Below are 25749 nucleotides of genomic sequence, written 5' to 3'. Positions count from 1 at the left end.
GAATTCAACAGCCACTGAGAAATATGTTAACTGTGGTTTTGCTTACCACAAAGAACCTTTTCTTTGGTTTTTTTAATTTTTGTCATACTAGGCTCACGTTGGAGCCAGACTATTTTAAATCCTGCTGCAGACAATCTTTTTAAATTTTTTGGAGTTAACAGTTTCCCTCAGCATTGCAACCAACAACATCTTTGCGTTTTATAGAGCATTTAATGTCAGCAACTTCATCATTACTAATGTAATATTTCTTGTCAAGCACAATTCTTTGGAAATTATTTTTTTTAATACATTCAATCAAGTCAGTTCCACATGAGCCAAGTGTTGCTTGCTTGTTTGTTTCTTGTTGGGGGAGAGGGGTTGGCCACAAGAGCATCATCTTCTGATGAGGCCTAATTTCACAACTCCTAAATGACTTCTCCTCCTTCCTTCCTCCTATTCATTCCACAGGTTTTGCAGGCAATATTATCAGATGATACAACTGAGAGGTGCCTTCCCCTCTAAAAGCTGAGGACGTATATTAAGAAATTAAAGGATAGCAAGAAAGGATCACAAAGACCAACTCTCCATTAGAATGCCAACTTTTAAAGAGGAGCATCTGTTTCATTCTTTGGTGCCAGCACAGTTCCTGGCACATATTAAGTACTTAATAAATACATGGTTGGGGCAGCTAGGTGGCACAGTGGATAAAACTTCAGTCCTGGGTTCAGGAGGACCTGAGTTCAAATCTGGCCTCAGACACTTGACACTTACTAGCTGTGTGACCCTGGGCAAGTCACTTAACCCTCATTGCCCTGCAAAAAAGAAAAGAAAAAGAAAAAATACATGGTTCTTGCTTACTTGATTCTAATGACTGGGAGCGATTGATCCTGAAACTGTTCATTTTCCCAAGGCAAAATATCCTTCTTTCTTCTTCTCTTCCTTCCTTTCTCTTTCTTTGTCCTCTTTCAAAATGTCTGCAGAAGTACACACCATGAAGGGAGTCTTCCTGAGACTGCCATGGCCTCCTGGAATTTTTCAATGAAACTTGAAGGGGATGTTTACCTGACCCCAAATGTTATCCTAATGGAAACTGTGTTTTTAATTCTTTGAAATCTTCTCTTTCCCTTTTCTTGTCATGCCCGCTGGGAAAGAAAGCAAAGTACAGCTGTTGGCTTGACCTCAAATGGCAAACACCGAGATAATCGGAGTCTAATAGTTTCTCAAGAACGCAGACAAAACCATAAAGGTATTCTTTTCCCTTTGCCGTGGTTCATTTTTCTGGTGGATTGATGAAGAAGAAAGAAACAGCAACTAATTTTGTTGGTAACACTGAGGGGAAAAAATTAACAACTGAATGAAAAAGAAGAAACCAGGGAACAATAAGGTTTGTTGAATGGAGGTGTTAGAAGATGGGGGAGGGGGACACACGGTACTCATGTTTCAATGAGTATTTATTAACACTTGGCGATTCCAGGTGTGAATGTCATGTGTGGCACAGAGTGGCTTGGGAGTTGGATGTTCTAGCCTGAGTAGATCTGGCACAAGTGACTGCTGTCAGGTTTATCAAGTAATGGCTCAAAGAAGGATCCTAGCACCAAGTTTCTGGCAGCGTCTCCAATGGTTCTCTCCCTAAATTGAACTTGGATAGCCTGCCTGGGCATATTTTAAACCTGGGCAACCTCATCCTGGGGACAGGTGGGGACAGAAGTTACAAATTCACTTTCCTACCAAGAAGCAGGGTGGCCTCAGCAACATGGTATAAATGACCTTATAGTGCCACGGGATGCTGAAGCTTCAGGAGACCTTAGAGGTCATGTAGTTCAACACCTTCATTTTCTAAAATGAAGGAAACTGAGGCATAGAGAGGTTAAGTGATTAGCCCAAGGTCACACGGTCTCCTCTCAACACTTCATTCAAGGATCATTCAGGAACAGCCTTACTAATCTCCTGTGCCTTAAGTGGATATGGCCAAAAATATACTTCCCCCACTTTACCCCAGGAACCAACTCTCTAAACTATGTTCATAAATCTCCCATTTTTTCCTTTAAAAAGACTATAATTACTACTCATTTAATCAACAAGCCCTCATAGTGCTTATGATGTGCCAGACATTGTGCTAAGGGGGTGTGGTAAAATATGAAAGTTTTTAACAGTCGGTTAGGATAACTGAAAGACGCCAGTTTTTCAAGGACCACCCTTTTGGGGAGGAGATGAACAGTCCGCCTGCTGCGCATGTCAGACTGCCTGCCGGGTACAGTCCGCCTGCTGCGCATGTCAGACTGCCTGCCGGGTACAGTCCGCCTGCTGCGCATGTCAGACTGCCTGCCGGGTTTTTTTGACTTCCGGGGTGGAGAGAAGCAGAGTAGGCCTTTTTGCCTGCTTGGCGGGACTCCTGGCGGCGCAGCACAGACGGTCTCCCTCACTCCAAAGGTGGCCTTTTTTGGTTTGGTGAGTTTTTATAAGAAATATAGACTAAGCCTAGATTTAAGACGATTTCTACTGTATTTCTACTTTCCTATCCTTCTAATCAACAACACCTTATATACAATAAAGGCTCTATCTAGAAAACCAGAAGCTTCTTCCATTTACTAGTCTGGGAGATAAATTAAGGGAAAAGTTAAGTAGGGGAGATTTATGATCTAATATCCAATTTTAAATTTCACAGTTTGGCGACCCCGAAGGGACCTTAAGGACCCTCCCACCCTCCCTAGTTTGGCCATAAGCCGGCTAATTCGGTGGATTTTCCGAATACCCCCCCCCCCACGGACTTTCCCTTTGTCTAATCTCCCTTAAAGACTTTAAGCCTCTAAAAGTCTTGCTTTAAACAGAAAAGCCAGCCCAGTTTAAAGGGCAAGATGCTCGAATATTCTACTATCCCTTTGATTTTTCTCATCGGAATGTATTGGGACAGCATAACGTCCCGACTTAGAGGAATAGTTTACTCAATGGTCCTTCAAAACATTATTGGTTTTTTTCCTCATTCAGGCAGCAAAAAGTTTTTTGTATAATAGTATAAGTGAGAATCTTTGGGAAAATACGTTTAATATAAGTAGAAATTTTATGCCTGCAATTGAAATACCTTTTAATACCACATCCATAGTTCATACGACTAAGGATTTTATTTTTTTTGGGTTTTTTTTGTCTTGTTTTGTTTTTGTTATTATCATTGTTATGATATGGGGGAAATTCTCACATATGGAGAGAGTCCTCAAAATGAAATACTCACATATGGAGAGAGACCTCAAAATGAAATTCTCACATATGGAGAGAGACCTCGAAATGAAATTCTCACATATGGAGAGAGACCTCAAAATGGCTGTTTCTACTAGAGATGATCCAAGTTTAGAATCAGATCAACAGAAACTACTCCCTCTGCAGGAAGCTATAGAACATAGTAAAAAGGGAGTGCCAATTCAAGTCAGAAAATATAGCCCCTTTAGACCAAGTGACTTGAGCGCATGGAAATCTTTCATCCCTAGTTTTGAGAAAAATCCAAACACTGTAATTTCACAGTTAAGGACTATATTTAATGCATATCAACCCAGTTGGGCTGATGTTACTTGCCTTTTGGAAACTTTACTGTCCCCAACTGAGATTACAGATATTATCTCAGCAGGAAATGCCCTTGTTGCGAAAGGTAAGGCCAATGTGGAATGGCCTCTAAAGGATCCAGAGTGGAATTATAATGATGATAGGGATTTCCAAAGATTAAAAGATGCTAGAGAAACACTTCTGAAGGGAATGGAATCTTGCTCTAGAAAACCGGAAAACTGGCAGAAATTTTTAAGCCTACCTCAGGAGGCTAATGAAAGACCAAACAGATTTTATGATAGACTTTGTGAGGCCGCTAGACAGTACACCAGATTGGATCCAGTAGATTTAAGAGATTCCTATATCGTTCTCAACACATTTGTTTATAATTCACTGCCAGAAATACGCAGATACTTTCTGAAACAATGTCCAGACTGGAGAAATCTCACAGTAGATAGAATTAAGGAACTTGCAAATTATGTCTTTGACTCACGTGAGGAAGATCCAGATCACCCTAAACAGAGCATTCTGGCACCAGCGATTCCTAGTCAGCCATGTGAACACCGGAGCAAGGACACTAAGGTGTGTTGTTACTGTCGTAAGGAGGGGCATGAATTGAGAGAATGTAGGACTTGGAGAAGAAATTCTAATTCTAATTACAGGCGAAATCAAAATAGAAATAGATCTTTTCGGAGGAATACAGAAAGGCAGTACCAGAATAATGGTAACCAAGGTCCCCCTCAGAAGAGGACACAGGAATGACGGTGTCTTGGGGAGGAATGGAACATAGATAATGAAAGCCATATATTCCCAGATCCGGATTTTTTGAATGCACTTGTGCCAGTCCATTCACCTCCCCAGAGTAATGAACCACATGTCACCTTAAAAGTGGGGGAGACTTATTATGATTGTCTGCTAGACACAGGAGCCTCTAAATCAGTATTAGTAAGCAAACCAGATGCTGGGTGTAGACCTGTAGGATATTTGAATGTAGTGGGAGTCTCAGGAAAGAGCCAGAGAGTGGCAAAATTGAATCCTCGCATGGTATCTATGGGGCCCTTAACAGTAGAACATTCATTTTTACTCATGCCTGATGCCCCTGTAAATTTATTAGGTCGTGATCTCCTTTGCAAGCAACCATATCTTGTGCTCCAGATGGGGCTGTCTCCTTACAATTGCCAGAGGATACTGTTCATTTATTACCAATTTTACTTACAGAAGCTCAAGGAACAGCAGGGGAGGTATCCAAAATCCCCTCTGACATTCCTGAGTCTTTATGGGCCTCATCCCCTAATGAGGTGGGGCTCCTTAAGTCTGCCATGCCTGTTACCTTTAAAGTTAAGGGGGGACCACCCCCCTCCATTCCACAGTATCCATTGTCTAGGGAAGCAATAGAAGGGATCACCCCTATAATTGAGGCTTTGAAAAGCCAGGGTATTATTATTCCATGTCATCACTCTCCATGCAATACTCCCATTTTGCCAGTTAAAAAACCCAAGCCTGGGCCAGATGGTAAACCTGTTTATCGCTTTGTGCAAGATCTTAGAGCGATTAATAATTATGTTATTCCTAGACATTCTATAGTCGCAAATCCGGCTATGATAATTTCCTCAATTCCCTATGAATCTACATGTTTCACAGTGGTAGACCTTTGCTCTGCCTTTTTCTCCATACCAGTACATGAGGACTTCCAATATTTATTTGCTTTTACCTGGAAAAATAGACAGTGGACCTGGACTAGACTCCCACAGGGATTTGTAGACAGTCCCACATTATTTTCCCAAATTTTACAGCAGGATCTGGCCTCTATTACCTTTAAAGCCTCCACACTAGTACAATATGTTGATGACTTACTTTTGGCCTCTCCTAATGCTGAAATTTGTCAGGAAGATAGCCGTCACTTACTGCTGGAGCTGCACAAGAGAGGACACAAGGTTTCCAAGACAAAGGTACAATGGTGTTTGCCCCAGGTAGAATATTTAGGATTTATTTTGGCTGCTGGAACTCGCTCTGTCTCTTCTAAGAGAGTCCAGGCCATTCAACAACTCTCTGCCCCCACTACTAAGAGGCAGTTGAGAGCCATTCTAGGAGCAGCCGGGTACTGTAGACAATGGATACCCTCTTTTGGTGAAATTACTAAACCCCTCATAGCTCTTACAAAAAGTTCTGTTCCAGACAGTTTACAGTTGGATCCCCAGCATCTCTCAGCCATAAAAGAATTAAAACGGGCCTTGTTATCAGCACCTGCCCTAGGACTGCCAGATTATAGTAAGCCTTTCACTCTCTTTGTGCATGAACAAAGGGGGGTGGCTTCTGGAGTCCTGACTCAGTCACTGGGGCCTAACCAGCGTCCTATAGCCTACTATTCAATTCAGCTGGACCCTGTAGCGGCTGGAGTGCCACCTTGCCTTAGAGCAGTGGCGGCCACAGCGCTTTTGGTAGAAAAAGCCTCTGATTTGGTCCTAGGTAACCCTCTAACTGTGCAATGCCCTCATGAAGTGGAGGCTCTCTTACTACGTCACAGGACACAAGCCTTTTCAGATCAAAGGCTGGCTAAGTATGAAATAACCCTGTTAGGTAATGAGAATATCACTTTAAAACGCTGCACAGTTCTTAATCCAGCAACACTACTCCCTAATTTACCATTCTCGGGGGAACCGTTGCATGACTGTGCTTCTTTAGTTGATATGGCTGAAAAACCCCGTGATGATCTTTTTGATACACCTTTAGAAAATCCTGATCTTGTCCTCTATACAGATGGTTCCTCATTTATGAGAGAGGGAACCCGTTTTACTGGAGCTGCTGTAGTTTCTGATTATGACACCCTCTGGGCAGCTTCTCTGCCTTGCCATTTTAGTGCACAGGCTGCTGAACTTGTGGCTCTTACACAGGCCTGTAATATAGCCAAAGGTAAGAGTGCCACTATTTTTACTGACTCGAAATATGGCTTTGGCATATGCCACTTTATTGGTATGATTTGGCGTCAACGAGGCTTTCTAACATCCTCGGGCAAGGCTATTGCCAATGGGGACCTTATCAAGGACCTCTTAGATGCCCTGAAACTGCCTTCTTCCCTAGCTGTTGTACATTGCCCTGCCCACACAGGGAATAGTGATCCTGTTTCAAAGGGAAATGCACGAGCCGATTCTGCAGCCAAGCTTGCTGCATTAGAAGCTCCTGAACATGTATTTAACCTTTCACCTTCTGAGGATATTCCTTCCAACCTAACCTATGACGATTCTGAAGTAGAAAAGTGGAAAAAGAAATTTAAGGCGAAACAGATCAATGGCATCTGGGTGTCTCCGGAAGGTAAGCCATTTCTTCCCCGGAAATTCTACCACCAGGTATGCCTCTCTGTTCACAGAAAAGGCCATTTTGGTACACAAGGCATTGTAGACTCTATTAAGAGAACCTGGATAGCACCAGGTGTGACTAATACAGCATCTCGAATCTGCTCGGGCTGCTCCACATGTCAGTCTTATAATCAGTATGCTTTTAAGGCCAAAGCTTATGGAGGGCGTCCTCTAGCATATACACCTTTTGAGCACTTACAAATTGATTATATTACTATGCCAAAAGCAGGACATTATAAATTTTGCCTTGTTATAGTTGATCAGCTCACTCGGTGGGTGGAGGCCTTTCCCAGCCCCCGAGCCACAGCTGCCTTTGTTGCCAAAATTCTCCTTAAAGAGATAGTACCTCGTTTTGGCCCACCAGCCCGCATCGATTCTGACAAAGGCACACATTTCACTGATTCGATTTTATCCCAAATCTACTCTTTCTTGGGAGTGACTCCAAAATTCCACACGCCCTACCATCCACAAAGTTCAGGCCAAGTTGAACGTATGAATAAAGAGCTTAAGAGTATGATTGGCAAATTATGTACTGAAACCCATTTGAAATGGCCTGATGTTCTACCATTGGCATTATTCTATCTACGAAGTAGACCAAGAGGAGAACTTCATATATCTCCTTATGAAATGCTTTTTGGTCACCCTCCTATCCAAGCTAAAACTTTTTCCCCAGTTTATACATCACTGGTGGGAGGTGATACTTCTGTTGCTTCCTATATACAGGAATTACAAACCAGGCTACGTGAACTCCATGAGGCAGGAGCTGTGGTCCAGGCAGGACCATTAGACTTTTCATTGCATAACTTCAACCCAGGAGATAAAATATATGTAAAGAATTTTCAGAGAACCAGTGGAACTCAACCTGCCTGGGAAGGACCTTTTCAGGTATTATTGACAACTCCTACTGCCATTAAAATTGGTGAAAAAGACTCATGGATTCATTGCTCTCATATAAAGCCTGCACCATTCATAGGTGAAGAGATTTCAGATAGACCTGAGGTAGACGCTAAAGAGGTAAAAACCCTAACGATAGCAACTGTTAAAGAGCAAAGAAAGTTGAGAGGAAACAGGCAGTTCCCATTTAAGAATCCCACTGATCAGTTAAATGCTTTGGGACTCAGTCTTCGTAAAGTATCAGGAGACGGAAATTGCCTTTTTAGGGCTTTAGCAGACCAGCTAGAAGGTCACTGTAGAAATCATCTCAGACACAGACAAGAAGCTGCTTCTTATATGATTAACCATAGACAAGAGTTTGAGTCTTTTAGAGTAAATGACTCCCCTTTTGAAGAATATGTTGATGAATTAAAGAAATTTGGAAAGTGGGGAGGAAATGATACAATTGTAGCATTTGCTAAGCAGCATCAGCTGAATGTTGTGGTTCATCAATTAAATCAGCCTTTATTGAGAATCAGTGGCACAGACAAAACTGATGCTAGAGAACTCCACATTTTCTACCATAAAGAACATTATGACAGCATTAGAAAGATCAATGACAATTCAGAAACCCCTGCCACTTTGGCATGCAGAGAATTGGGGAACCAGTTAAAACAATGTGGCATACCCCAAACTCTAGCAGCTTAAATACCTTAAAATTTAACAAGCATTTCCTTCCACAGGCAAAAGCACTGAAGCACATGGCCTAGTTTTCTGGCCCACCTCAATTTCTCCCACCCTTTTCCCTACCCTATACCTATTTTTTTTTTTAATCCTTTTTGCTTTTTGTTTTGTTTTGACTTTTGAAAGGCACTGAAAAGACCTGGAATTCACCACACCTTTAAATTCTTTAAGAGCACAAAAGGGTGCTTAGCGAATCTTTTGCCTTTTATTTTTGGTTTTTGGTTTTGCTTTGTTTTTTTTTTTACTTTTGTTTCTTTTGCTTTTCTTTAAAAACCCGATTTTGTAAACTAAGTGACTTTTCAAAGGCATTTTAAGTATATGCTATTGAATATTGAATCTTGCTAATTGAAGTCTTATTTCTTTTTGATGAATTAATCACCGCTTTAAGTATCTGCTACTGTTATGCTAGAGAATTCATGTATAAGATGATGTGGTCTACTTGCTAAAAGAAGATTATGTAATAATGTCTAAAAGAAGATTATGTAACAATGTCTAATATAATCAGCTATTTACATTCATTTATTATTTATATGTCATTATACTCTGGGTATGGTTTGGAATTATTGTATATATCACTAATATATTCTCAGTTATGCAGCATAGCACACATTTTTACCATCATATTGTCTTTGGTGAAATTAATGAGATTTCAGAAATATGGAAACTTATCATTTCAGAGACTAACTTGCTGTGAACTCTGATGCAGGCCCTGGAGAGAATATATGTGCAACAAAAGGAGAGACAGGTATACATAAGTCCATGGTTTGCTTATGATGGTGACTATGTAGAGCACAATTACTAGGCACAGTCTAGTATTCATCCTCTCTCCCTCCTAATTTAACCTAATTTAACTGAACTTACTTATCTTTTTATCTCACTCAGTTGAATTCACCTGTGGCCTAGCACAATCACTGGCTGTCTCGGAACCATGAGATATGGTATGATAACCTTTCCATAACATTTTCAGGTGTCATGAACACATACTAAATTTGACTTTGATCCAGACACATGGTGGTAAAAAGTGTTACTGATTGCAAAATGCTATGCTAAGGTTTAGTAAAAAAAAATACAGCAATTCAAACAGTTAAAGAAGAAATCCAGCTTTCCAGACCAGAGTCCAGAGTCCAGAATCCAGACCAGAGTCCAGAATCCAGTTTTCCAGACCAGAATCCAGTTTCCTCCTGATGACATCTTACCACTTCAAGAAGACAAGAGAACTCAGAGACTTTATATGAACTGTTTTGCTTTATTAGCTTTTACTATCTCCTTTCTGTTATATACTATCTGTAACATGTACTCTCTGCAGAGGCTCTCCCTTTGCAAGACTAATGTCAAAGCGTCGGTTCATGAGGAAAAAAAAAAAAAAATCGCCCCTCTGGACAAAACTTTCCTCTCTTCCTTTTCTGTATTGTTGTTCGCATATTATTAGTCAGCAAAAGTTATTATATTCTTTTTACTGTTCCATCAAGGAAACATTCCGTTTCTTGAGGAAGCAAAGGGGGGAAATGTGGTAAAATATGAAAGTTTTTAACAGTCGGTTAGGATAACTGAAAGACGCCAGTTTTTCAAGGACCACCCTTTTGGGGAGGAGATGAACAGTCCGCCTGCTGCGCATGTCAGACTGCCTGCCGGGTTTTTTTGACTTCCGGGGTGGAGAGAAGCAGAGTAGGCCTTTTTGCCTGCTTGGCGGGACTCCTGGCGGCGCAGCACAGACGGTCTCCCTCACTCCAAAGGTGGCCTTTTTTGGTTTGGTGAGTTTTTATAAGAAATATAGACTAAGCCTAGATTTAAGACGATTTCTACTGTATTTCTACTTTCCTATCCTTCTAATCAACAACACCTTATATACAATAAAGGCTCTATCTAGAAAACCAGAAGCTTCTTCCATTTACTAGTCTGGGAGATAAATTAAGGGAAAAGTTAAGTAGGGGAGATTTATGATCTAATATCCAATTTTAAATTTCACAGGGGGTGAGGGTGGGGTGGAAGTTGAGAGGGGAAGGAAGGCAAGAAGAGAGGGAGGGAGGAAGGAAGGAAGAAAGGAAGAAAGAAAGGAAAGAAGGGAGGGAGGGAAAGGCAATAGTAAAGGAAAGAAAAGAAAGAGTGAGGGGGAAAAAATCAAAGAGAGCAGGAGGGAAGGAAGAGAAGGAGAAAGGAAAAAGAAAGGAAACTAAGGAGGAAAAGGAAGGAAAGGAAAGGAAGAAAGGAGGGGAGAGAAATAAACAGAAAGGAAAGAAGGGAGAAAACTATTATACACTGATTGTGCGTTAAATACTTTACAAATATCTTATTTGACTATAAAGGAAAAAACAACCAGTGTGTGCCATAGTTCATTCACTCATTCATTCGTTTGTTCATTCATTCATTCATTCAACAAATCTTTATTGAGCAACTACCACATACAAAGCACTTTGCCCAGTTCCTTGGGGAGTAAAAATATGCATAAAATATAGTACTTATATTCCAAGAGGTTACAGTATGCCTGTGGGGAACATAAGCAATAAGTGCAAAAAACCCCCAACCCTATGATACAATAAATAATAGGAGATGGGAATTTTAGAGGCAAAGCCGTTCAAGGTTATAGTCATACATCAGTTCATAGTATACATTCGGGAAGGAAGTCAGTAGCAACAACAGGGAAGATAAAGTGACTTGGATAGAGAAAGATGCAGACACTTGCTGAGACAAAGTAAAAAGATCTCTTCTGTCTCCAGGTAGATGGTCTGGACACAGATTAGATCTCATTTGTTCCTCTGACACCACTAGCCAGACTATTCAAATAGCTGGTGTCTCAGTCTAAATTCTTCGTGGATTCCAGGAACAAAAGGCACATGGATAAATCACATGTAGCAGTGACTGCCCTAAGTGCTCAATACATATTTGTTGACTGATTGATTGATTTCTGGGAGACTTTCCAAATGCTATTTGGAATCCAGTTCTGATGCTTCTGAAGAAATGAATTACACGTATTTTTTATTCAACATAGAGAACTCATATGCTAGTCATTTCCCTCAGACAGAATTTGGGATGGAGAAAAATGATGATATAAATCAGGAACATATCACAAGGCCAATGAAAATGGTCCATGAATTGAATTCTTCAGTCCATTGGGGTTTATAAGGATCAAAATGGAAGAAGTTAGACCCTAAAGAATCCACATCCTTAATAGAAGCCATGAAGTGGCAGAGTGCACACATGCCTTCTTCCAACCCTTTTAATGATCACACAACAAATTAATGCTTTGCTCTTTCCTTTTGGATCATTCAAGTAAATATATTGTTTTTCTTCTTTCATCATAAACCCAAGTGGGAGAGAATCTAAAATAAGGTTCTTCTTTTTGTTTTGTTTCTTTCTTCTTAGCAGGCAGGTTTTTAGTTTAGGTTTTTAAAGAAGCGTTTTTTTCCCTTAAAAACAAACAAATGTGGTTTGTTTTTTCTATTTTGAGGTTTTTCATCATTGCTCTGATTTTTTCTCTTATAACAGGACTAATGTAGAAATAGGATTAATGTTATTATGTGTATATATATATATGTATGTATATATATATCAATATGTATATGTATATAGATATATAGATATAACCTATATCAGATTACCTGCTGTCTAGGGGAGGGGGGAAGGGAGGGGAGGGAGGGAGAAAAATCTGAAATTGTAAAGCTTGTATAAACAAAAGTTGAGAACTATCTTTACATGTAACAGAAAAAGTAAAATACCTTATATGTAAAAAACAAACAAACAAACAAATATTGAAAACTATCTCTACATGTAACTGGAAAATAATAAAATACTTTTATAAAAGAAAAACAACTGGGGACAGCTAGGTGGTGCATTGGCCTTAGATTCAGGATCCGACCTCAGACACTTGATACTTACTAGCTGTGTGACCCTGGGCAAGTCACATAACCCCAACTGCCTCAACTATCAGGGCCATCTCCAGTTGTCCTCACATACATGTATGTATGTATGTATGTAAATCTTGCCATTGGACCCACATGGCTCTGGAGGAAAGAGTGAGGCTGGTGACTTTACACAGACCTCCCTCACTTAAATCCAATTCAGTGCAAATCATGACCTCACCCTGATGGCATGGTCCTCTTTGAGAACAAAGGACAAAACAGCAACAACAACAACAACAAAGTTTGTATCATATCATTTGAGACTCACAACAACCCAGGGAGTTAGGGATTACTACAATCTCCATTTTACATATGAGGAAACTGAGGCAGATAGAGGTTAAATGACTTATTCAGGGTCACACAGCTAATAAGTATTTGAAGCTGCATTTGAACACAGGTCTCCCCGAATTGAGGTGCAACCTTACATCCAGTGTGGCACCTCCCTGCCTCTGAAAGAAGGTTGAAATGAACTAAAACTGAGCTCAAGAGGCTCCCCAGGTTATTCTAAACAAAAGACTATGAAGATCTAATAAGCAACAAGTGCTTCCCAGCAGAGAAGTGACAAAAAACAGCATGGGCTTGATGAAAAACAAATTAGACTAACAACAGGGAAATTAGGTTTCATTATAATTATCATTATTATTATTATCTTTTTTTGTGGGGCAATGAGGGTTAAGTGACTTGCTCAGGGTCACACAGCTGGTAAGTGTCAAGTGTCTGAGGTCACATTTGAACTCAGGTCCTCCTGAATCCAGGGCCAGTGCTTTATCCACTGCGTCACCTAGCTGCCCCCATCATTATTATTATCAACAATAATAATGTTTATTTTCATAATGCTTTGCTCAGAAAAACCCTGCAAGCAGGAAGAATGAGTGTTATGATCCCATTTTTCAAATAAGGAAACTTGCTCCTAGTGACCTAGCTGATTAGTGACTGAGCTGGGATAGAAAGCCATCCTCAATGAAACTGGGCACGATACCCTTGTCACAGCACCATGCTAACTCACGATCTCCTTATGATGTTGGTTCTTCTGGGCCAGCTTCCCTTGTAGTTAGACAAATACATAGGCTTTATGTCAGAGAAATAGCATGGGACAAAGAGATAAATGCATGAAGTATCCGAAGCTCCTTGGGTTTAGTTAGCATTAAATATAGCACTTTACATATGTTAATGTCTCACAACAACACTGAGAAGTAAATATGACTAGTCTCCCCATTATATAGATAAGGAAAGAGACAGAGAGGTCAAGTAACTTGCTCAGGGTCATACAGCTACTAAGTCTCTGAGGCTACATTTGAATATCCACTGTGCCACCCAGCTGCTCATACTCAGCTGCCTAGCTGGGACAAAAAGTGCTCTACGGATGGATACAAAATTTAATTTTACAAAACATAAAATTGAAAAAGGGAGAATGAGAGAACATGCTGAGAAAGTAAATACCACAAACAGTTTAGGGCCTTCAGAAGAAATTTTGGCATCCTACCCCCTCAGCCCAGGTGCCTCTGTGGCCTGACAGGGGTGGGGAAAATCTCAACAATATATTTCAGATGGGATGAGTGGGGATTTGCAAAAGAAATAATGATGTGAGGGATTCAAAGGATGTTTTCCTAGGAGACTCACCCCTTTCAGGACACAGTAGGAATGAGCTAAGTGGGCGTCCTTTTTATTTCACAAGGATAAAGAGCGGATGTTGACCCTTGGGAAACAGCAAAACCACCTGTGGGTTCAAGTCTCAGGACCTTTTAACAGCACGAAGAATGGGTGGAAATAAAATACATTTTATCTATGTCTTCAGGCATGTGATCTTACACTGTGGAGAGGAAAGAACAGATAATAAGAAAGTTTATGCTGTTTTTAATATTCCATGGTATTTTTTATATTTGTGGTTGTTCGGTTGTTGCAGTCATGTCTGAGTCTTTGTGATCCCATTTGGGGTTTTCTTGGCAAAGACTCTGTAGTGGTTTGCCTTTTCCTTCTCCAGCTCATTTTACAGATGAAGAAACTGAGACAAACAAGGTTAAATCACCTTGCCCAGGGTCACACAGCTAGTAAGTGCCTGAGGTCAGATTTGAACTCGGGTCTTCCTGACATTAGACCTGGATATCTAGCTGCCCATTTTTAAATATACATTGACTCTTAATCCTTACAACACCACAATATTAGGGCAGTTTCCCATTTTACAGATGAGAAAACTGAGGCAAAGAGAGATTAACAAACTTCCCAGAAGTCTATCAGCTAGTCAGGAACAGAGTTTAGCCTAGAACTCAGATCTCCTGTGCTTTCCCACCAGGGTTGGTTTCATTTGGCTTACCACAAAACCATGAAGCACTTGGGGTAATGAACAAAGTTCACTTGAGGAGCTGAATAATCCAGTAGTGTAAAAATGTAGACTGTCCTGCTACTCATTACGGTTTTAAGTGATACCACAGAGTTTGTCCAACATACATTCTTCCTTAACTAAGGAAGGGTTCGTTACTTATCCCTACTGCCCTACATTTCTTTCCTTCCAACAAGAATTTAAGAAAAAAAAGATGGGTTACCAAGTCTTTCAAGGGTCAGCTAGATGGTGCAGTAGATAGAGCATCAGGCTATGAATCAGTTGGTCCTGAGTTCAAATCAGACACTTATTAACTGTGTGACCTTGGGCAAGTCACTTAACCCCTATTTGCCTCAGTTCCTCAACTCTAAAATGGGGACACAGTGGAGAAGGAAATGGCCAACTACCTTTTCCAAGAAAATCCCAAATAGGGTCATGAAAGGTTAGACACAACTGAACAATGACAACATCAAGTCTTAAAGCCTATCTTCCTCTGCAGTTTAGATCTCTCTGCTTAGTAGAAGTTGGTTGAGTTGACACTCTATCTACCAAAAAGCTCTAGAAACTTTTCATTTTTTATATCAGAGACTGGGTGAGAACCCTCTATTTATCTTTGTATTTCAAGTAATGAGCACAGTGCTTGTCACATGCTGTTGTCCACCAGTTGTGTCTGACTCGTCATGACCCCATTTGAGGTTTTCTTGGCAAAGTTACTAGAGTGGTTTGCTATTTCCTTCTCCAGTTCATTTTACTGATGAGGAAACTTAGGCAAACAAGGTTAAGTGACTTGTCCAGGGTCACACAGCCAGTAAGTGTCTGAGGCCAGATTTGCATACATGAAGATGAGTTTTCCTGATTCCAAGCCCAATACTCTATCTACTGCACCTCTTAGCAATCCTCTGTTCCTTCCATAAAACATACTATCTCCTGTGTTCTGTGCACTAGCTGCTCTCTCCTTTCTCATCTTTGCCTCAGTTTCCCTAGATCTCTTCAAGACTCAGTTCAAATCCCATTTTCTATAGGAGGCTTTTCCTGGTCCCCAGTATTCCTAGTGCCTTCCCTCCTGAGATTTCCTTCTGTGTACCCTGAGATACATCTCTACTTCTGGAGATCTTGTATGAAACTAGTTATTTTTATGTTGTCTCCTCCACTGGAATGGGCACTCCTGGAGAACAGAAACTATTCTCTCCCTCCTCTGTATCCCTGGCACTTTGCAGTGCCCAAATCCTAGTAAATGCTTAATAAATGCTTGGTGACTGACATTTCTGACACTCGTTCATCACCTAATGCCATGGCCACACTGACTGCTAGAGCAGAGACTGAAATCTATAAAGCTAGGTTCACTTGAACTTTTGCTGGCAACTTTCAAGTGAAATGTCTGTTGCTCAGCCAATTCAAGGTGGTCACAGGAACTCACATTTTCCATAATTCCCTGGCTCTCTGCAGGCTTCCTGGCAGAAGGAAGAGCAGCCAGGGGGAGTTCTATTCTTGAAGAGCCAAGGGATGACATTGCTAGACACTGCAAACTGTTATAGAAGAATGTTCACCACTTTTAAGTGACTCTGAGGCCAGGAAGAAAAGATGGGACTAGAAAAGACTACCAGAAGTTGCTTGCACAGCAAATCACAGCTTTTGTCTCTGTGTCCCACACCTCTTGGACACAGGGACCCGGGCCCGAGTCCTAAAGACTCTCTGTGTCCACATGTAAGCCATTATGGGTAACTTTGTTTGAAATTTAATTCCACATCTGCTGTTCTTCAGCCTTTGGAAATCTTATGAATTTCTCTGACAATTGTTTGCAAAAGCTATAATCACCAGCATCTGTAACAGGATCCCCAGCTACATGGCAAAACATCACATGATTCTGAGAAGACTTTTGCCCGATGATATTTGGTTTCTTCTTCTTCTCTCTCTCTCTCTCTCTCTCTCTCTCTCTCTCTCTCTCTCTCTCTCTCTCTCATTGTGCTGACAACTTAATTTGCAAAGAAGTGCTTAGTGACTGAAGGAGGATGAAGGCTTAAAAGCTATAGAGGTGCCCTGTTTCATAAACTTCAGAAAGCTCTCAGGGTCATAGATGCCCAGGATTTAAAAGCATAGGGGGCCTGTGCAATCACATGGTCCATCCCTTCTAAGAAACAGCCAAGGCTAACTAGCAAGTGAATCTCCTTGTTTGTTCAGCAACCTTTCCTTGAAGTCTGAGAGTTGAGAGAAGACAGAGCTGACATTTATGTAAAGGGTGGATGAGCTCTTTACTTCTCTCATCACATTTGATCCTTGTAACAACAACCTTGTAAGAGAGGGGAAGAAGAGAAAGGGTATAAGTATATTTATATAATGCCTATTAGGTGTGTACCAGGTACTGTGCTAAGTGAATTTACAAATATGATCTCATTGGATCCTCATAACCACCCTCTGAGGTAGGTGTGATATTACCATCCCCATTTTACAGATGAGGAAACTGAGGCAAACAGGTTAAATGATTTGCCCAGGGTCACACAGCTAGGAAGTATCTGAGGCTGGATTTGATCTCAAGGTCTTCCTAATTCCAGGCTCAGTGCTCTGTGTACCATGGCACCCCTTAGCTGCCCCATAGCAGCTCATCAGTCACCCCCAGACTTTAAACCCCATGACCCTGAACCAGCACAGCATGAGAGATCTTTGTATCTAGGCCCTTGAGATGCTCTGCGGCTTGGTGATTAAAAGATAAGCTGGAAATCCAGGCTCTGAAAGTCCCACCCCTGAATCTGATGCAATGTGACCTTGGATAAGATAAGCTCACTTTCCTCTGCCTCAATTCAATGTTTTAAATTAATGTTAGACTGATTTCACAATTTCACTGTTTTCAAGGCATGAAAGCCTGAAACATCTCCCGTTTGCTTCTCCCCAAAGTGGATAAAGGGCAGGCCATGGAGTCAGGAAAACCTGGGTTCAAAGCCAGCCTCAGATACTTAGTAGCTGTGTGACCCTGTCCAAGTTACTTATCCTTTGTTTGCCTCTGTTTCCTCCTCTGCAAAATGAAGATAATAACAATACCTAGCCTCTCAGGGTCGTGAGAATCAAATGAGGTAGTATTTGTAAATATCTGTCATATAAGTAAGCTTTATATAAATGTTTATTATTATTATTATTAAGTAAGGCAACAACAGCAATAGAGGGGCCCCGAGAGAGTATAAAAGGCAGAGGTGACACTTGAGGTGTCACAAGCTAGACTCTAAGCCCCAGATTTGCAACTAACAACCTTGTGACATTTCACTTCTTAACATCTCGGTAGCCTCACTTGCAAAATCCAATCTGTGCCTTACAGAGACATCGAGTGGAACAAAACTATCCATAAAAGTACTTCTGAAAAATATACAGAACTATGAGGCGATTTATCATCCTCATCTGCTCCCTTTCTGTCTTAGATATTCTACTTCCTGGTGGCATTTGGGGTAAGTGCTTCTTGAGGCGCAAGATCTCCTCCAGGGGACATGGGAATCATTCTGCTTAATGGAATAAACTGGGCACTTACAAGGTACGTGATACAATTCCCTCTATCAGTGTAGGTTGGCACCTTTAGCACTTTCTCCGAAACTTATAGTCAGGAAAAACTGCCTAGAACATTAATAACAAGAAAAACAATCATAACTAGCATTTATGTTGTGCTTTAAGGTTTGCAAAGCACTTCACAAATATTACAAATATTTGATCCTCACAACAAGCCTGGGAAATAGGTGCAATTATCCTCATCTTATTTTATAGATGAGAAAATTAAGATAATAGAAGTTAAGTGACTTGCCTAGGGTCACGAGGCTGGATTTAAACTTAAGTCTTCCTAACTCCAGGTCCAGAGTTCTATTCACCTTGATGCCTACCTGCCTAGAACTAAGAGTTTAAATTACTTGCCTAGGGTCACAAAGCTACTGTGTTAGAGGAAGCACTTGAACCTAGTACTTCCTAGTTTGAGTCTAACTCTATATCCACTATACCATACTGCCTCTTATTATATCAACAAATTCAGAAAGTCTTTGACAAGGTACATACATATTTATGATAAAAACCCTACAAAGCATTAAGCACAGAAGGGTCACTTTAAATTATAACAAAAATAAATATAACCAAAAGCTAGCATTATTTGCAAGGAGAAAACACTAGATTTTATGACAAATTGAAGCATGAAGCAAAGATGTCCCCTTTCTATACTAACAGAATTCTAGAAATGTTAGTGAAAGAAACAAAAAGAAGAAATTAAAAGAAAAAACGAATTATATGGGATAAAAAGTAGAGGGAGGGCCCACAAATGTATGGATGCATCAAGGTTTCAAGCTAAATGCATTATTATAAAAATGTAATAAGTAGAATCTAATGCGAAAAATTTGACATCCTCACGAAACTCAATTATATCCCCTCTGTTATAAGATAGTGATAACAAAAAGAGGCATATAATAATCTTTAAAAGAAGAGTTAATGTTTCATTGTATTTTACTTTGGAAGAGCCAAGGGTAACATTGTACTAATAATACTCAACCAGTAATGAGAAAATATGGGCAATAATTTTATATGTGTGTGTGTATACATACACACACTTAGTTATGTATTTCAGTGGAAGATTCCCTTTGAATCAATACATTTATCCACATTTCACAAGTTCTTGATATGAGATCAGGTACAAATTATACATAAAAGGATGACCTGGTTAGAAGACTAGAACAGAATCCTGTTTCTTTATCTTCTAACTACAAATGTATATTTAATGGCCCTTTGGGCTTTATCTTGCAAAGGTGCTGATTAATTATTTTTTACTTTGATTTAATAACATTTTCTATACTTACCTGTGCCATTGACAAAGGATATTTTAAAGGGTACAATTTTACGCTGCACTTGATATTTTAAAAATCCTAAACATAGAAACTTTTGCACTCACTCAAGTATTCTTTCTCAAATTATTTAGAAAAACACAGTAATCAAACCTCTGGTGGATTGTCCCCTTTCTTAAAAAGAAGAATAAATCAAGGCAGATCAAAAGACTTAACCAGGGCGACAAGGTTGTAAAAGGAGCTTTTTAAGTCTTCTTGGGACACTTTAATCTTTCAAACTGTTCTTATGATCAAAAAAAATCTATCATGAGAAATCTAAATGTCTCCTCCATCCGCTGGGGCCCCCTGACATCCTACCTGAGTATATCTGACATCTCTGAGAACAATCAGATTGGTTGCCTTTTGTGTCTATCTAGGTATTTATTTCCTTGCTCTCACCTCCTACTGCATTTAATGGGCTGGCAGAGCAGGAGGAAAAAGAAACCTGATATGCCACTTTTACAAAATCACCACCCACAGAGCCATTGCCCACACAGTAAGACAGTCACAATGATTTATAAGCACTCGTGCATTTTAAAAGTAAAATAAAAGACCAATATATATCCCATAAACCACCAATCATGGGAATATATAGTCCAAAGCCCAAATGAAATGCAGAGAAATGAGTGATTAACTTGACCTTCACATTTTTTCCCCCATAGCTTTTAGAATAGTTTATAGTTTCTTTATCTTTATTAGGGCATTTTCATCATCACATTAATGATTCATTAAACAAAAGGCTTACCAAAAAGTTTACACTTAGAAATAAACTCTGGCTTCTCAAGCTCTCACAGTAAAGGCTAGTTGTGATTTGGCAATGCTCCTCACTGTAATCTTCAAGGGAAATTAAAGCAGGAAAGTCGGAAAACCATAGTAGAAATGGTAGGATCAAGGTGGAACATCCAAATTCATTCTGAGGGATCAGCCCAATGAAAATGTGGCTTAATTTCTCTCTTCTTTTATTGCCCTGTGATCCTTAAAACTATCCTTCCCACAACCCTACGCCTTATGGCTTAGAACTCATGTCTTTAGAACTATGCTTTTTTTGTGCCAAACGCTTTGTTAGCACAAAATATTCTGGTGTATAAGTGATCCAAACACAGACCTTATGCAAGTACAACACAGAACAAGGAAAAGACGGGCAGAGTGTGTTAGCTGAGGCAAGAAATAAGGAAGACACGCAGACTGAAGATGTAGATGGAAAAGAAAACACAGCAAAGCTACGTCTCATACCTTTTAGTCAAACATGAACAGTCAGGATGGATTTATGTTTGATGGAAGATGATTTACTTTTCTTGGCCTCAGTTTTCCTTATCTGAAAAAATGAAGAGGGAGCATTAGATGATTTCTAAGATTTCTTAGAAGCAGCTAAGTGGCTCAGTGGATAGATAGAGCATTGGGCCTGGACTCAGGAAGACCTGAGTTCAAATCCAGCCTCAGATACTTACTAGTCATGTGACCCTGGGGAAATCACTTAAGCTCTGTTTGCCTTAATTCACTGGCAAACCACTCCAGTATCTTTACCAAGTAAAGCCCATGGATAGCACTGGTATGCCACGGTCCATGGGGTCAAGAAGAGTCGGCCACAACTTAACAACAACAAAGATTTCTTATACCCTTAAATCTAGGGTCCTATGCATGTCTCACTCCGAGTTTGAGAGCTTAGCTAAATCTAGGCTTCAGGATGATTTCTAAAAAGCAGTTTTCTTCTTCCCATTGTTTACTCTTGGTGTTCCAGGCAAAGCTTTGGACAATGGTCAGGAACACACACTTTGGATTAATAAGATACAGAATGTTCATTCCAATGGACAGCTCAGACCTTCAGTAATGCCACTAACAAAAAAATGCTATGATGGGGCAGGGGGGAGCTTGGGCAGGGATTTGAGAAGAGATGAGGTGGGTCCAGATTGGGTAAAATTTCTGTTACAGCTATTCTGGAAAGGCACGGAAAAACTCCTCACACAAAGGAACAAGAAGATTAATGGCTCAGACCGAGGAAAGGAAGCTTAGAGCAAATCCATAGCAAAATTTGTTCAAGGAATACTCATCTTTATAAAGCTACACTTGGTAATAACACAAAGTCAGTAAGATCTTGGTTTTCATTTGCTGTATGATTTATATTTCTCAAGCTAAACTCTATTCCACCACCCCCTGGGATAGAAGGTCTTCCTTTCTTCCTCCCTCCTCTTCCACTCCCCCTCCTCACCAAAAGTATTTCAAAATTATGTTCTATAATAGCTTGATTATTTTGGACATTTTCCCCTTTATTCAATCACATTCTGATCTGTACCAAGTAATAAATTGTTATACTTCAGACTTTAAAAAATCCACATACATAGACACAAATTCTCCTGAATTATTCCTATCATCATTATTATTTTAAAATATTTATTGATGCCTTTTGTCTTTACATCACATTCTCCTGAATTATTCAGGCAGCCAAGTTCTACTTCTTGCAATTCTAAAACGTCAGTGCTTCACAAATAAAAGTCTCCTCATAATGGACCACATTCCCACGTCCCAAATGTGTCATGAGAGCTAAATCACCATGCAGTTTATACTCCTGATTTTGGCAGTCACTGGGCTTCCATATAATCACTGTCACTAACTGTTTTCAGTTGGGCACAGGTTTTCAATAACAAAGTTGTGTTGCTGCCAATTCCTGACATTAATATGGGAAATGAGATGGAGAGGCCCAAAGAGGCAAGGCTATAACTTCTTTTCTTATGGTTTGTATAACCAAGCCTGTAGAAGCACCTCCTTTGAGCAAAGGGGATGACAAGCCAACTACAGAAATGAGTTTTATATACATTGGAGCCTACAACAAGAAAGATCAGCCTTGGTCAGAGTGGGATGAAGATGAATGAATACTGCAGAGACCATGTTCTGGAAAGACAAAAGGGATAAAAAGAAGAACATCATGCAGGCCTGGCAGATCCGCCTTCCTATCCTACATCAAACTTGCAGTGATTGTCTTACCAGTCTTATGCCAACCTGAGACAGGAAATGCATTGCAACATAGGTCCAGGCTCCTTCTCCCAGGAATCTAATAATTTAAGACAGAAGTGTCAGCCAGAAGGCCTGGGGGCCCACAATACTCCCAAATGCAGCAGAAAGCAGATTAAAATGTAACTAGGGGGAGCAGCTAGGTGGCCCAGTGGATAAAGCACCGGCCCTGGATTCAGGAGTACCTGGGTTCAAATCCGGCCTCAGACACTTGACACTTACTAGCTGTGTGACCCTGGGCAAGTCACTTAACCCCCATTACCCCACAAAAAAAAAAATGTAACTAGGGGCAGCTAGGTGACACAGTGGATAAAGCACCGGCTCTGGATTCAGGAGGACCTGAGTTCAAATTTGACTTCAGACACTTGACACTAGCTGTGTGACTCTGGGCAAGTTACTTAACCCTCATTGCCCTGCCCCCCCCCCAAAACCCTTTAATTGGGAAACATTCAACAAAATCAATAAAGATATAATAAATAAAACTTAGATAATATTATATTTTAAAAGTAAGTCAATATACTATCCACATGGATGATTATGTACAGATTGGTGGGCTCATTTTCTATCTGAGTTCATCATCACTGACCTAAGACACAATGAAGTACATATAGAAGCACTGAACAAATGGAGAATAGAATAATGATGGCATGATTAGGCAGTGAGGTATTTATAACATATAAAGTATAAGCCAAGAATAAATGCATTTTCGGGGAGTTAAAGTACCCAGTTAAAGAAAGGCCTGGAAGGTCTATGACCAATTTTGGGTCTAGCCACAGAGACCTAGAAGTTAAATGGGCACCCCCTCATTTTGAGCCATAATCTGGAAATTAACAAGTTTTCAAAGTTCCCTTTGTGATATGGCGGAAAGGACACCAGAAAGAGTCAGAAGATTCTGGTTCAGGCTCACATCTGCCATTAACTTAAGTATGTGAACTTGGGCAAGATGCCTTCCACCTTCAGATGGAATGAAAATGGCTGGAGCAGGTGATCTCTGAAGTCTCTTCCAGCTCCAATATTCTATAAATCTAGATTCTACCACTTCTCAAGACCACTTAATGTCCCCTTCCGAATAAAGTAAGGAGGTAGTTGGAAGAGGATTAGTGGAGTGATGATAAGATCATTTTCATTCATTAATTTTTTCATTCATTCAACAACCATTTAAGTCTCTACTAAAGTACTATGTACTGGGTAAAATATGATCACAATTAAAACAAGTGACTTGCCCAGGGTCATGCAGCTAAGTATGTGTCAAGTGTCTAAGGCCAGATTTAAACTCAGGTCCTCTTGAATCCAAGGCCAGTGCTCTATCCACTGTGCCACCTAGCTGCCCCATGAGGTTTTTTTAAAATTATATATATATATATGCATGCAATAAGTAGGGAGTGAGGTCTAGTGGATAGAAGAAATGGCCTTGGTGGTCAGGGCAGAAGGGATGCTAGACTGTATTGTTAGAAGGAATTTTCCCATCTGGAAGCTTCCTATTCAGGTTCAGACTAAATAAAAAATTATACAATGGAGTAAGATGAGAGAAGTAAGTACAAAATTCTGTGTAAGAGATAAGGCATCATAGATCACTTCTGTCTGGGGGAATAAGGGAAGACTTCAGGTTGGAGGTAACGTTTAGATCTTGAAGGATGGGTAGGATTTCAACAGGCAGAGAGACAAGGGGAAGACATGTCCTCAAGGTAAAATACCTTAGAAGTGAAGGTTTTTGTTTTACTTGGGTATAAGGAAGCTTATTAGGCATGGATTTTGAAATGGCATGGGGCAGTTATGCACTTATAATAGGCCCCATTTGTTTTGTTGCTTTTAAACCTTCCTGGGAATCACTTCTCCTCACCCAGCTGATAGACCACATCTCAAAACTATCATCTGCCATGCTGATTATTGTCAAACACATTAATGAAAATACTGAAGCAATAACAGACTACACATTGAAAAGCACACAACAGCAAAGTCTTGGCCAGGGTTTGTCACTTCCCTTCTAAATATTTCTTGGGTGGGAATTCTGTAGCTTTTCAAAAATGCTTCTATATATACTGACATTTAAATGCATTCCTTAAGACTTCAGAGAAAGCCTGCAAAAGGCTAAGAGGTTATGTAATACACTCATCTTTGATTCTTGAAAACCAAACAATTCATGATTGCTAAATTGCATATGTCATGGTCTCTGTGGTAGAATAGGTTAGCACATTCAGCTGTCAACCAAAAGGTTGGTGGTTCGAGCACACCCAGAGATGCCCTATTGGGCAGTAAGGTAGCATGGTGGATAGAGTACTGGGCCTTGGAATCAGGAAGATCAATCTGAATTCAAATCTGGCCTCAGACACTTGATGCTTACTAGCTGTGTGACCCTGGGCAAGTCACTTAACCCTGTTTGCCTCAGTTTCCTCATCTGTAAAATGAGCTGGAGAAGGAAATGGAAAACTGCTCCACTATCTTTGCTTAGAAAACACCAAATGGGGTCATGAAGAGTCAGACAGGACTGAACAACAACAAAACAATTGCATATAGATCTAACAGAGAGTTTCCAAAACCTGAAGAAAGATTTCAAATTGCAAGTTTCACTTCACAACCTTCAAAGAAAAGCATCTGACCAAATTGTTAACTTTCTAAAGGTGCTAATGCATTGGTTGGGCTTTCTTGGAGGTGGTAAAGAAAGCCAACTTCTTTTTTTGCAGGGCAATGAGGGTTAAGTGACTTGCCCAGGGTCACACAGCTAGTAAGTGTCAAGTGTCTGGGTTCAGATTTGAACTCAGGGCCAGTGCTTTATCCACTGAGACACTTAGCTGCCCTGCCCACCCAACTTCTAAACAAACTACTACCTTTATGGGAGATTTCATAGACAGAATGCTTTAGTCACATTAGATTAAGTAAGAAGAATCAATGTGGCCCTTAAAGTACTGACTGATAAGCATTTTCCAGGGCTTCTTCAAACTGGGTTCTGATAACCAAGCCCCAGATACTAGAATTCTCCTTCCTGAAGAACTCAACTGTATTTTTTAAAATGGTTTTTAAAATTTTTCTTTCAGATCACTTCAAATATCAGAGCAAACCAAACATCTGAAATAATGAGTCATCTTGGGCTAGAAATGGAAGTACTAGGTCAAATACAGTTTAAGCTACTTTTATGCCAAAAGACTCAGACAGCCTCAATACAATGGACAGGCAGGTCTGTGACATCAGTTCGCCTTCTGATTCCATTGTAGTAAATG

General features: G+C 40.2%; 1 protein-coding gene across 7 annotated transcripts in view; it reads right to left on the bottom strand.

The window, feature by feature from the left end:
• LHFPL2 (LHFPL tetraspan subfamily member 2) overlaps nucleotides 1–25749 on the bottom strand; it is a 254259-nt gene that overhangs the window by 142376 nt on the left and 86134 nt on the right. For 4 of the 7 annotated variants that reach the window (XM_043978580.1, XM_043978576.1, XM_043978582.1 and 1 more), the window contains exon 3: nucleotides 20762–20843. The exons of 2 other annotated variants lie outside the window; for them this stretch is intronic. The gene's annotated coding sequence lies outside the window, so the exon portion shown is untranslated. Of the gene's footprint in view, nucleotides 1–20761; nucleotides 20844–22507; nucleotides 22575–25749 lie in introns of all 7 variants that reach the window. One more of the 7 variants, XM_043978577.1, reaches the window with a different exon arrangement.

This window comes from Dromiciops gliroides, chromosome 1 (assembly GCF_019393635.1).
Source record: "Dromiciops gliroides isolate mDroGli1 chromosome 1, mDroGli1.pri, whole genome shotgun sequence".
NCBI lineage: Eukaryota > Metazoa > Chordata > Mammalia > Microbiotheria > Microbiotheriidae > Dromiciops > Dromiciops gliroides.
This window is presented reverse-complemented; position numbering and strand designations above follow the sequence as displayed.